The sequence below is a fragment of the Palaemon carinicauda genome, chromosome 25 (genome assembly GCF_036898095.1).
Source record: "Palaemon carinicauda isolate YSFRI2023 chromosome 25, ASM3689809v2, whole genome shotgun sequence".
Lineage (NCBI taxonomy): Eukaryota > Metazoa > Arthropoda > Malacostraca > Decapoda > Palaemonidae > Palaemon > Palaemon carinicauda.
In genome coordinates, this window is record NC_090749.1 from 94,430,348 (window position 1) to 94,442,476 (window position 12,129).

Sequence of the window (12,129 nt, forward strand, 5' to 3'; positions counted from 1 at the left end):
ATTACCATTCTAATTCTATTCTATATTTCTCCCAGAGTCTATACAAACCTGAGTATGTCTTCAGCAATGTTGTAAGGGCCATTGATTCATTAATGAGATATGTAGTGCATGTGAGTCTGCACAGTAGCCGCGTCCCCTCTTCTGTCACAGACTCTTTACTCTTGATCTTCGTCTTGGAACTGAAAGGGATGTTTGAGGTGGTAAAGGACACAGGATTGCATAGCTAGAGATATATGACAAATTTGGAATAATTTTCATTTTTCTTAACCTCACAAACCATTTGTCTATACTATGGTTATATTGTTCTGGCTTAGCTGGAAAACAAGGCAAAAACATTTTATGCGAGATGATTGCTCGTTTTCCAGGTAAGCCAGAGTGCTATACCCTTAGTAAAGAGCAATATGTATTTGTAGGAACAAATAAATTTTGAAGCTACTTTATGTCTCAAATTTCAAGAGTAATCCTATTTTTCCAAACTACCATACAGACCTGAGTCTCTTAATAGGAGTACAGAATGATTCCAATGAAGCCGGAAGAGCCGTAGAAATTTAACGAGCCGGGTTGGTTCTCGGAGCAGCATCGTCTCTCTCGCTTGTACTGTACGTGTGGAGTGATCGATTGGAATTTAATGAGACTGCGACAGAAATGTATTATTGAACTTTGACGACTACTTCTTTGGGGGTAGAAGACATGGCATCAAAAGGGTCAGCAGTGGAGAATGAGGTTGAAGGGTTCAAGAAGAAAACAAAGAGAAAGAAATGGAAGAGAAACGCGTAAGCTTCTTCTCGTTATCAGTCTTCAAAGTTGAGATCTTGGGAGATGACAACAGCAATTCTTCTCAACAGCAGACGAAATCACGTCGCCGGATGTCACGTCCTCTGTCGCCTCCACAGATGGAACATCAGTGATGCCCAAGGAAGGCCAAAACTTCCATAGGGTAAGTGCTCCCAGATGTCAGTCAGTACAGCAGAATGAAGACTTCAAAAGAAATTTAAAGGAGCACAAAATTACCTTTGCTTGAAAAGGAGATTCTTCAATTTTTCATGAAGCATTCTCCCAGCACAAGCCTGGGTTCTACACCCCCCCCCAAACGAATTCCTCCCAAGAACCTAGGCCTAGAGGAATTCGAAGGAGAAACAATAGGTCACGAAGGCAAGAGAAAGGACCTACTAAAGAGTCATTTTAGCATAAGCTTGGATGTTATCACGTCAAAAGCTGACGAATCTCTCTTAGTTTTCTTTCTATTCTTCTTATCAAACTCTACCCTCAGAACAAGTAGCCAGGATTGTTAACACTTTTAGAGAGGTATACCTACTCCACTGCTAGTTAGTGGGGGAGGGGGGGGGGGGAATTTGAGTAGTATAAGTTACCCTTCTCACACTACAATGAATAAGGGTTTGTGGAGGGAAAAAATCTAGTTGTTTGTATGTTAGGATAAATACCTATTACTTTTAAAATTGTCAATTTTATTTATTTGCTACAGTAGTTAGTTAAGCCTCAAGCGCCCCTTAAAAAATGACTTAATCTGTTATATTTTCTCTTAACAGGTAACAGCGATAATACCCTACACGCAGTAGGGAGTCAAGTAGAGGAATTTGAAAGTTTTAGGTGAGGGCAAGCAATGAGTTACAGTGGGTGATTCTTAGGACATTAGGGCAGTGGACACTTGGGTAAAAAAAAAAAAAAGACGGATTTTGAAGCAAAGCGAAAAATCTATTTTTGGTTGAGATAGCCATGTCGTCCTGATGGAAGGTTCCTTTAGGCAGCTTTCTAATGGATATTTAGCTACGGTGATACTCCCAGAGAATTGACCATAGGTCTCTAGAATTCTAACTCCTGGCGCGAGCATCCTTAAGAAAATTCTTAAGGATATCGCATATCAGGGGACGTATTTCTTGGTACAACACATGGCAATCTTCACCCCGAATAGAGTTTTCGCTCTGAGGGAGAAGAGTGGCGAAAATGAAGGGGAGCCGTCATCAAGGTTACCCGGTGGATCCCCTTCCCGTACTACTACAGGGCCACGCATGGCAACTCATTCCTTATTGCAATTAAGCATGGATGGCCACAGATAGAGTAGTTTCGGGTGGAGATTTGTTACATATGTATGCCCTTTTCTAGAAAAGGAGGGTGGGTCCATCAGGACGACATGGCTATCTCACCCAAAAATAGATTTTGCGCTTGGCTTCAAAATCCACTTTTTGGGCTCAGCCATGTCGTCCTGATGGAAGTTTACCAGAGAATTACTTGAAAGTGCTATATCTGTGGGTTTGTATAAGTGCCTTAACCTTGAGTCAGCTTCTATATGGTCACCCGGACCACGTAAATATATGACGCTACCGTTATTCGTCATATCCGCTAAGCTTGGAACGAGCTTAGGGCTTCCTGCCCCCTGCAGGGAAACTGTCACCTCTGACTATAGAAGCGAGAAGGTTTGTATAAGTAGGAACAAATGGAATTAACTTAAAATTAACATGTAAAAGCAATTTCAAGTGTTTTGCATTATTTTAGGAAAAATAATTAAGAAACTATGTCTAGTTTTATTCAGCTACTTATGGGGCGAATAAGATGCAAATAAATTTTTTATATTCATTTGTATAGACAACATAAATACAATGACGAATGTATTAAAATAGAATCATATACTCCATAACCAACATTCTAAAGTTACATATTTATTTATCACTTGTAAGGGAAGAAATATGTATTAAAGAGGCAACTCAAAATATTGCAAAATTATTAGGATAATTCCAATGTAGATGTTGGATGAGTTTAAACACTGCGTACGAATGTACACACGGCACTGGTGTTATTGGTTAGATTCTACACCTATAAAGAACAGTCCTAGGGGCACCAGGGTGACCCTTAATGAAAGGTATTACACTTAAAGGTGTTAACACCTTTTCACCCATAACTGTAAAGTCCCAAACAGTTCACTGTTTATCGCAGCACTAGACGACAGGTTTCATAACACTACCTGCCGCCACCACAAAGTGTTTTATTTCATGCACTTGCTTTGCATAATGTTTATAAAGACTCTAGAGGATTTCCAACATGTCTATGAGCGGAGTATATCAAAGTCCGTATGCTGAAAAAAGTTCAGCGAGGAAGCAATATTTCTCGGATCATGACCTGCGGGTGTACTGTCAGGATCCGTTCTGCGAATAAAGTAGGTGAGCTTCGCCCTCAGTTGTTTCAGGGATAAGTTTGATCCTGAGGTTTCGCCTACAAAGAGCTGTCCCTCCTTGAAGTCCGAAGTTCTTCAAAGATAGACCTTTAGACACTCTACTGGACATAGAGAGACATCTTCCTTCAGAGGGCCGATTCTCCAAGGACCCCTCGTTTTGGGTGAGAAAGGTAGGATCGGGAAAAAGATTCAGTTCTCCTTCTTCTGTGAACTGAATATGGCCCTCGTCTCTTGATAGGGCTACTATTTCACTAACTCTAGCCCCTGAGGCTATAGCGAACAAATATATCACTTTTTGTGTTAGATCCTTTAGGGAGCAATCTTCATTGTTCAAGTTCGAAGCATAGTGCAAGACTTTGTCCAAAGACCATGAAATGTGCTTCGGTGGGGCTGCTGGCCTAAGTCTAGCGCATGCCTTCGGAATCTTGTTGAAGATTTCGTTTGACAGGTCCACCTGGAAGGCGTATAGAAGAGGTCTAGTCAAAGCTGACTTACACGTACTTATCGTGGTGGAAGCCAAGCCTTGTACGTGAAGGTGGATGAAGAAGGACAGGCAGAAGTCTATCGAGATTTCCGTCGGCTTTTTTGCTTTAACAAAAGAGAACCACTTCTTCCAAGACGATTCATATTGTCTCACGGTTGATTTTGACTTGTATTCTTCTATAAAGTCGATACTGTCTTTCAGTATCCCAAATCTTTTCTTAACTGCTAAGGCGAGAAAATCATGAGATGAAGGTTTGAGTTCTCAGTGATGAAGCGAAGACAGTCGACTTCTGAACCAGTTGGGATAGAACTGGGTTCGGTAGAGGAAACAGCCTAAACCTTCAGTTCTATCACCAGAGAGAACCAGTTGTTCTTGGGCCACTTGGGGGCCACCACTGCTGTTGTCCCCTTGAAGGATCTCAGCTTGCTGAAGACCTTCAGCAGGAGATTTATTGGCGGGGACAGATAGATGTGTCCATCTGCTCCAATCGAGGGACATGGCATCCATCGCTTCTGCCCGAGGGTCCTCGTATGGGGCTACATATCGAGGTAGTTTCTTGTTGTCGCTCGTATCGAAGAGGTCTACCTGCAGTTCTGGGACTTTTTCCAAGATGAAGGACAATGAGTCTGCGTCTAGAGACCATTCTGACTCTATCGGCCTGGACAGAGCGTCCGCCGCCACATTGCGGAATCCTTGTAGGAGAACTGCTGATAAGTGCCATCTTTTCTTTCTTGCCAAACGAAAGATGGCCAACATCACGTGGTTGATGTAGGGCGATCTCGAGCCTTGTCGGTTCAGACATCTAACTATCACTTCGCTGTCCGAGACCAGCTTGATGTGAGCTGATCTGTGAGGGGATAGCTCCTTCAACATCAGGAGGACTGCCATGGCCTCTAGAGAGTTGATGCGAAAGGTCTTGAACACAGATGACCAGGTCCCTTGAGCTTTCCTTTGATGGGACTGACCTCCCCATCCTTCCGTCGAGGCATCCGTATGGATGACTACCGATGGTTGAGGTGATTGTAAGGGAATAGTCCTTGCTAGGCTCTTGACCTTCAACCACGGCCTCAGAAGTGATCGCAGTAAGGTCGGTGTCAATGTCTGTTGATCTCTTCAAGCGTTTGATGCGTATCTTCTCCAGACTCCTGATGCATCTTTCAGATGTGCTCTTAGCACTGGGTCTGTTACTGCTGCAAACTGGAGAGAGCCCAGTACTCTATTCTGTTGGCGTCTTGAAATCCTGTTAGATTTCAGTAGTCTCTTGACAGAACCCGTGATCTCTCTCCTCTTCTTTGGTGGAATGGAGAGGCGGCGTGACTGCAAGTTCCAATGGATTCCCAACCATTGAAACTCTTGAGCTGGAGAGAGGCAAGACTTCTTGTAGTTGATCTTGAAGCTCAGATGTTCCAGGAACTGGATCACTTTTGTGGCTGCCTGCAGACAAGATGTCTTGGATGCTGCCCACACCAGCCAGTCGTCCAGGTATGCAGCTACCTAAACGCCTTCTAGGCGTAGCTTTTGTACGACTGCTTCCGCAAGTTGCGTGAAGATCCTTGGGGCTATGTTTAGTCTAAAGGGCATGGCTCTGAAGACATACTTTGTCTTTCTGAAGCTTGAATCCTAGGTAGGAGGAGAGGGGGCGGCTGACTGGAAGGTGCCAGTAAGCATCTGCCAGGTCTATTGAGACTGTGTACGCCCCTTTCGCTAACAGGGTCCTTATGTGTTGTAGGGTTAGCATCCGGAACTTGTTGTTCTCGATGAACTTGTTGAGTGGAGACAAGTCTAGAATGGTTCTGAGTTTGTACGAGTCCTTCTTGGGAACACAAAATAGCCTTCTCTAGAATTTGATGGACTTTGTTTTCCTAATTACCTTTTTGTTCAAGAGTTCTAAGGTATATTCTTCCAATAAGGGGGTGGAGTGTTGGAATAATTGAGGAGATGAAGGTGAAGATCTGTTCCATTTCCATCCTAGTCCATTCTTGATTAGGCTGTGGGCCTAGGGATAGAAGGGCCAACGATCCTGAAAGTGGAGGAGTCTTCCTCCTACCTGGAGCATCTCATTGCATGGATGGTCAGAAGGGTTTGCCACCCTGACCACGTCCTCCCCTACCGCGTGAAGGGTTTCTTGAGGAGCCCCGACTAGATCCTTTACCTTTCGGGGAAAAGGTAGCGGTGTGCCTCTCAAAAGCTGGGTTAAAGGCTGGTGACTGGGCTACCAGCAGTTGAGGCACCATCTGGATAGTGGTTTGTGGCTGAGCAACCATTTGGGGCACAGTGGTCATGGTTATTGTGGGATGTTGCACAGGTCGAGAAGGCAGTCTTGGCTTCTTCATCTTCCTCTTAGAATGGGGATCAACATTAGGGAAAAATTTTCTCTTGGCAGATATGCCCCACTTTTGGAGAAGATTCCTATTCTCCGTGGCTACTTTGGCGACTACCTCTTGGCCTACTTCCTTTGGGAAGAGGTACTTGCCCCAGATACAGGAAGTGATCAACTTCCTGGGCTCGTGTTTGACCGTTGCATTGGCAACCGCAAACTCTCTGCAGGCCCTCCTGGCCTTCACAAAAGTGTACAAGTCCTTAACTAGGGTAGCCATGTGCATCTTGGCTAGGACTGTATACATGTCTGGGGTGCTTGCAATGCCTGCACACATCTCTATGCAGTTCTGGATGGACAAAGAGGCGGCTAGTCTCTCCTTTGTCTCCTGTTCTCTTCTCGGGAGAAAGTCTGATAGCTTCGGGAGGTTCTCACTGATCTGCTGTCCTGCGATGTCCGGGTCGAGCTTCAATACTGAGAAAATTAGGTGGACCTCGTTCCAATCCATCTCGCCCGTGGGCAAGGCCAAAGACAATGGCCTACACTCCTCTAGCGTAGGACATGGTTTGCCTGCATCAACTGCCTTAAGCACATTGTAGAGAGCTTTCGACGAGAAGGGGAAAGCTCTGGATTAAGGAGCAAGGAAGGTAGGGTGCTTCTTGCTCAACGCAGAAACTTTGGAGTTGGTATATCCTGCCTTCTTCAGGCTACTCGTCAAGAGAGCCTGTGCCTTGTCGTGGTCGAAAACTATGACTTCCTTGGGTTCCGTCTCTTCCTTAGACTTCGGCTTACTCTTCGGCCGGATGAAACATTCCGGGGAAGCCGAGATGTAGAGTTTCCCATTCATCATGGGCATGAACTCTTCATACCTCCATGGATTGGTTTCGGAGCATGGTGGCAGGTCAGACATTGGGTCGCTTGTATGACCCACGAGGAGCAACTATGCAGGTTGCTTCCCGGAATTCCTTCTTCATATCTACGTTTTCCTTACGTAGAGAGTCAACTAGTTGCTGGATCTGGGCCACAACCGCTTGGCCCAGCAGGTCTAGTTGAGGGGTTGGAGCCTAAGAAGTTGACGACATAGGCTGAAATGCCGACACAGTCAGAAGAGGGTTCTCCGCTTCTGTCGACTCAAGATGATCTTCTTCTCCAGGTGGTTGGGCCACCTCCTCTTCAGGGTCCTCTTGAAGGAGATCCTTTTCAGTGTCTGACATCCCCTCCTGATGGATGTCCATGCCTTGTAAAGCCTCGTTGATATCGGCCTCTATTGCAAGTTGTATGCAGGGAGGTCCTGTTCGTGCCAGAGGTACGACGGCATCAGCTGTTGCCTTCGGGAACAGCAGGCTTCTGATCATCTCGCTTGGTAGGTACGCTCCCGGAGAGTTCTTTTGGAACCCTAGTACCCACTTCCTAAGCGTTTCCCTCGCAGTATCCCTCGACTCCGCCGTCTTGGGATTGCCGAAACCCTCGGTCATCAAGGCCAAGCAGACATTGCAATCCTTGGGATCCCAATATCTCAAGGTTTCAGTTGCAATGGAGCAGGGGGCATGAGACCTGCACATGGTGTGACCACAAAAGTTCTTACTCTTGTGGTTACAGAAGATCACCTCACACTTCACCTTGGCCTCCTCCTGTAAAGAAAAAAAAAAGGTGAAATGAGTATGGAGTAATTTATCACACTGATAAATTAAATTCATGCAATTAAATTCATGCAATGGAATAGCACTAATATCATTATAGCTTAGGATAGTAAGCTGGAAAGAAAATAGGAAAAAGACATACAGTATTTGTGTCTCCAGTCCTGGTAATTGCAGTGACCTCCCTCAATATTAATATCTAAATTTCCTTATTAGGGAAATCTAGGGTGGAAGAGCTCTAAATTCTAGAGCTAAAGTTAGTGTATACTAGCACTAACTCTTCTACAATGAAATATTAATATTGTAGGGTAAGGATATGTTCTGATGAACAATGGCTCATCAGGATATTGAAGGAATACTTTACTTCAACATTATATAGCGGTCTTAACAATGGACTGTGAAAGGATACACAGAATATCTTGGAAAATATACTACTGTACTGTATATTATATACTATAGTTTTCTAACTGCAGTATGTACTATACTGCAGAAATACTGGCTACTGTATAATCTTCTACTGTAGTTCTGCCGGCATGCTACCGGCTAGGCTAGTACCTTCCGGCACTAGCCGACAGAAAGAGAGAAAGCATGGAGAGAAGGGCTACCGTATTATTATAGTTTGGTACAATAATTACGGTTGTAGGGACTACTGTCTCTACTGCCTTCTTACAGAATGAGGATTCAAATAAAAGGGGGGAATGTAATCATTCTAGCTTCCATCCAGCCACAGTATCTGTTACCGGCTGCTCTGCCGGTTCCAGGGTTTGTGGATGGCAGTCCAAGACAGGACTGAAGAATACTCAAAGTTATAAGGGTCTCCCACCGGCAGCCGCCATGGCCGACACAACCTTTACCGAAGCCTTGCTTCTGTTATGGGGGAAGGTCGAAGCGGCAACCAAGCTGCCTTTGTAGGAACCCGGACGGCATCACAATCCACCCAGCAAGCAGGGAGATTGTAGAATACCGCCCACAGAAGTTGTGACGGCTAGACCATCACTAAAGAACAGAAAGAGGAAGGGAAAGGGTTCTATATTTTGCGTCGAAAGAAGGCTGCTTCCTACTATTGGCCACAAACATAGAAACATAGTTTCTATACCAGCGCCGCCTTGGGCAGCAGAGGAATAACGATTCCTCAGCCTAAGACCTTGCCGGATATAAGACATGTCATCTAGACCACAAGGGAGAAAGTGGCGGCAATTGTACTACCACTTTCGGTTGTGGGCTAGGGAAGCCGGGCTTCCTATGCCTGCAACTGTGAACCAGCAGGGGAATGACTAGTCCCCCATCGATCTCTAAAAGAGATGAGTATCGAATTATGTTAGTAATTCTAGGAGATATGCTACCTCCGACTGAATTGATAAAATGATACAAGAGGGTAAATGGGGATAATGTACGAAAATATACTAAAACGCATTAGGCTAGCCCAACGCGAGACGGGATCTCGGCTAGGCTATGTCACCGAGACCCTATCGTATACGATTGAAACATTTCACAGAAGAGGAAATAATATGTGCATGATCTTATCGTCACTAGTATAATTTGCCTAAATAGCTATAATTCATTAAAGCTAAATACAGGGAACGTCGTACTACTGACTAAAGAAAGCATTTATGGCTTACGACAGCGTCCAAAATGGCGCCTCCGATAAACGGCTATGCTCCGATAAACACATCTAAATAATGCTAATTTAACTGTGAGAAGGGAGCTAAAAATTATACACAGGAAAGATTAAATACTCCACTTTCCAGAGGATGAAGATGCTGGAGAATGCATGATAAATCCAGGAATAGTAACAAAAAACCGAGAGCAAGCGGGAGATACACCGTGCTTAATTCGCTACTATAAAAGGAATGAGTTGCCATGCATGGCCCTGTAGTAGTACGGGAAAGGGATCCACCGGGTAACCCTGATGACGGCTCCCCTTCATTTTCGCCACTCTTCCCCCTCAAAGCCAAAACTCTATTTGGGGTGAAGATTGCCATGTGTCGTATCAAGAAATACTTCCCCTGATATGTGATATCCTTAAGAATTTTCTTAAGGATACTCGCGCCATGAGTTAGAATTCTGGAGACCTATGGTCAATTCTCTGGGAGCATCACTGTAGCTAAATATCCCTTAGAAAGCTGCCTAAAGGAACCTTCCATCAGGACGACATGGTTGAGCCCCCCAAAAAAACCAATACATTTGTGTCTCCATTATCAGAAGATAGTCGGAGATTTATGTACAGACCCTGTTGACTCACTGCATAGGTTGTTAACCCTAATGTTGTGGGGTTCTGCATTAAGCTTGAACTTTTCTTTTACCATCAGCTAAGAATTTTGTCTTGATTATAACTGACAAGGCTGGCTGCTGATAACTTTTGTGTCTGGATATTTATTGCAGCGTTGGTGTTGCTTGGCGAGATCATTGGACAACATCACCGTACCGTACACACTGTGGCGTTCATTACTGTACTATAATATGTAGATTTCTGTAGCATGGCTTTAGGAAGTTACTATACTGTATATGACATTTAGCCATCCCTTCTGAGTGTAGCACTGAGGATAATAAGCCTTTTCTTAATATATTACATAATTTTTTTGTCTTTCTGATGTCAAGTTGAGAATATAGAGACAGATCAGATGCATTGGAATAATAAATGGTTTTTATGAGCTCAGCCATGTCATCCTGATGCAAGGTTCCTTTAGGCAGCTTTCTAAGGGATATTTGGCTACAGTGATACTCCCAGAGAATTAACCACAGGTTTCCAGAATTCTAACTCCTGGCGTGAGTGTCCTTAATATAACTTTTAAGGATATCGCATAATATCAGGGGACGTATTTCTTGATACGACACATGGCAATCTTCACCCCGAGTAGATTCTACGCTTTGAGGGGGAAGAGTGGCGAAGTAGAAGGGGAGCCGTTATCAAGGTTACCCGGTGGATTCCCTTCCAGTACTACTACGGCGAACCATTCCTTTAAACGTAGCTACAGTATTCAAGCACGGTGTTCTCCCACGTTGCTCTCGGTGTTGTTACTATTTTTCATGGAATATTACCATGCAATCTCCAGCATCTTCATCCTCTGGAAAGTTGAGTATTTAATCTTTCCTGTGTATGATTTTTGGCTCCCTTCTCACAGTTAAATTAACATAATTTAAGTGTGTTAAGCGGAGCAATGCCATCACCGGAGGCGACCATTTTAGGACCGCTGTCGTGCGCCATAAATGCTTTATTTAGTTAGTAGTACGACGTCCCCGGTATTTAGCTATAAAGAAATTCTAGCTATATAGGCAAAATTATACTAGTCAAGATAAGATCTACACATGTAATATTTCCTCTTCTGAATAAAACGTTTCGATCGTATACGATAGGGCCTCGGTGGTACTAGCCTAGCCGAGATCCCAACTCGAGTTAGGCTAGCCTAACGCATTTTAGTATACTTAAGTAACGTTATCCCCCGTTTAACCTCTAGTATCGTTTTATTAATTCGGTCGGAGATATAGATATCTCCTAGAATTACTAGCATAATTCAATACTCTTCTCTTCTAGAGAAAATGAGGATAAACCCTTCCTTCCCCGAGTACCGCCAGCCCAAGCGACAACCCTATCCTCTGTCATTGCCATTGAGTAGTGTACTCTGGCTGGACTGGGATAGTGTTTTCTGTCGATCTTCTTTGCCGGTGAGTATCCCGGCTTTGAAATACAACAGTCACTCAGGGTATTCCTGCTGACAACGCTACTGATGGGGGAATAGTCATTCCCCTGCCGGTTACACCGTTGCCGACATAGGAAGCTCGGCTTCCCTAGTCCACAACCGAAAGTGGGTAGTATAATTGCCGCCACCTTTCTCCCTTGTGGACTAGAAGACATGTCTTATATCTGGCAATGACTCAGGCTAGGGAATCGTTATTCCTCTGCCGCCCAAGACGGCGCTGGTATAGGGAGCTACGTTTCCTTGATTTACAGCCGAAAGTAGGAGGCATACCTGCCGCCACCTTTCTATGTAAAATATAGGACCCTTCCCCTTCCCCTTCTGTCCTTTAGTGACAGCCTAGCCGTCCCGATTCCTGTGGCCGGTATTCTACAATCACTCCCGCTTGTCGGGCTGACTGAGTTACCGACCGGACTCGTACAAAGGCGGTTAGGTTGCCGCTTCAACCATCTCCCTAACGGAAGCAAAGCTCTGGGAAAGGTTGAGCCGGCCCTGAAGGCTGCCGGTGGGAAACCCATTACAACTTTGAGTATTCTTCAGTCTTCCCTTGGACTGCCATCCACAAACCTTGTAACCGGCAATACAGCCGGCAACAGAAATTGTGGCTGGATGAAAGCTAGAATCAATGCATTCTCTCCCCTTAAATTGAATCCTCATTCTGGAAAGAAGGCAGTAGAGACAGTAGTCCCTACAGCCGTAATTACTGTACTAAACTATAATAATACAGTAGCCCTTCTCTCCATGCTTTCTCTCTCTGTGTCGGCTAATGCCGCCAGGTACTAGCCTAACCCGGTAGCATTCCGCAAAAC

General features: G+C 44.6%; 1 protein-coding gene across 3 annotated transcripts in view; it reads right to left on the reverse strand.

Annotated features, from left to right (window-relative positions):
- LOC137618716 (zinc finger protein OZF-like) overlaps positions 1-12,129 on the reverse strand; it is a 912,062-nt gene that overhangs the window by 855,161 nt on the left and 44,772 nt on the right. The window contains exon 3 of one of the 3 annotated variants that reach the window (XR_011039821.1): positions 49-179. The exons of the other annotated variants lie outside the window; for them this stretch is intronic. The gene's annotated coding sequence lies outside the window, so the exon portion shown is untranslated. The remainder of the gene's footprint in view (positions 1-48; positions 180-12,129) is intronic. 3 annotated transcript variants of the gene reach the window in all.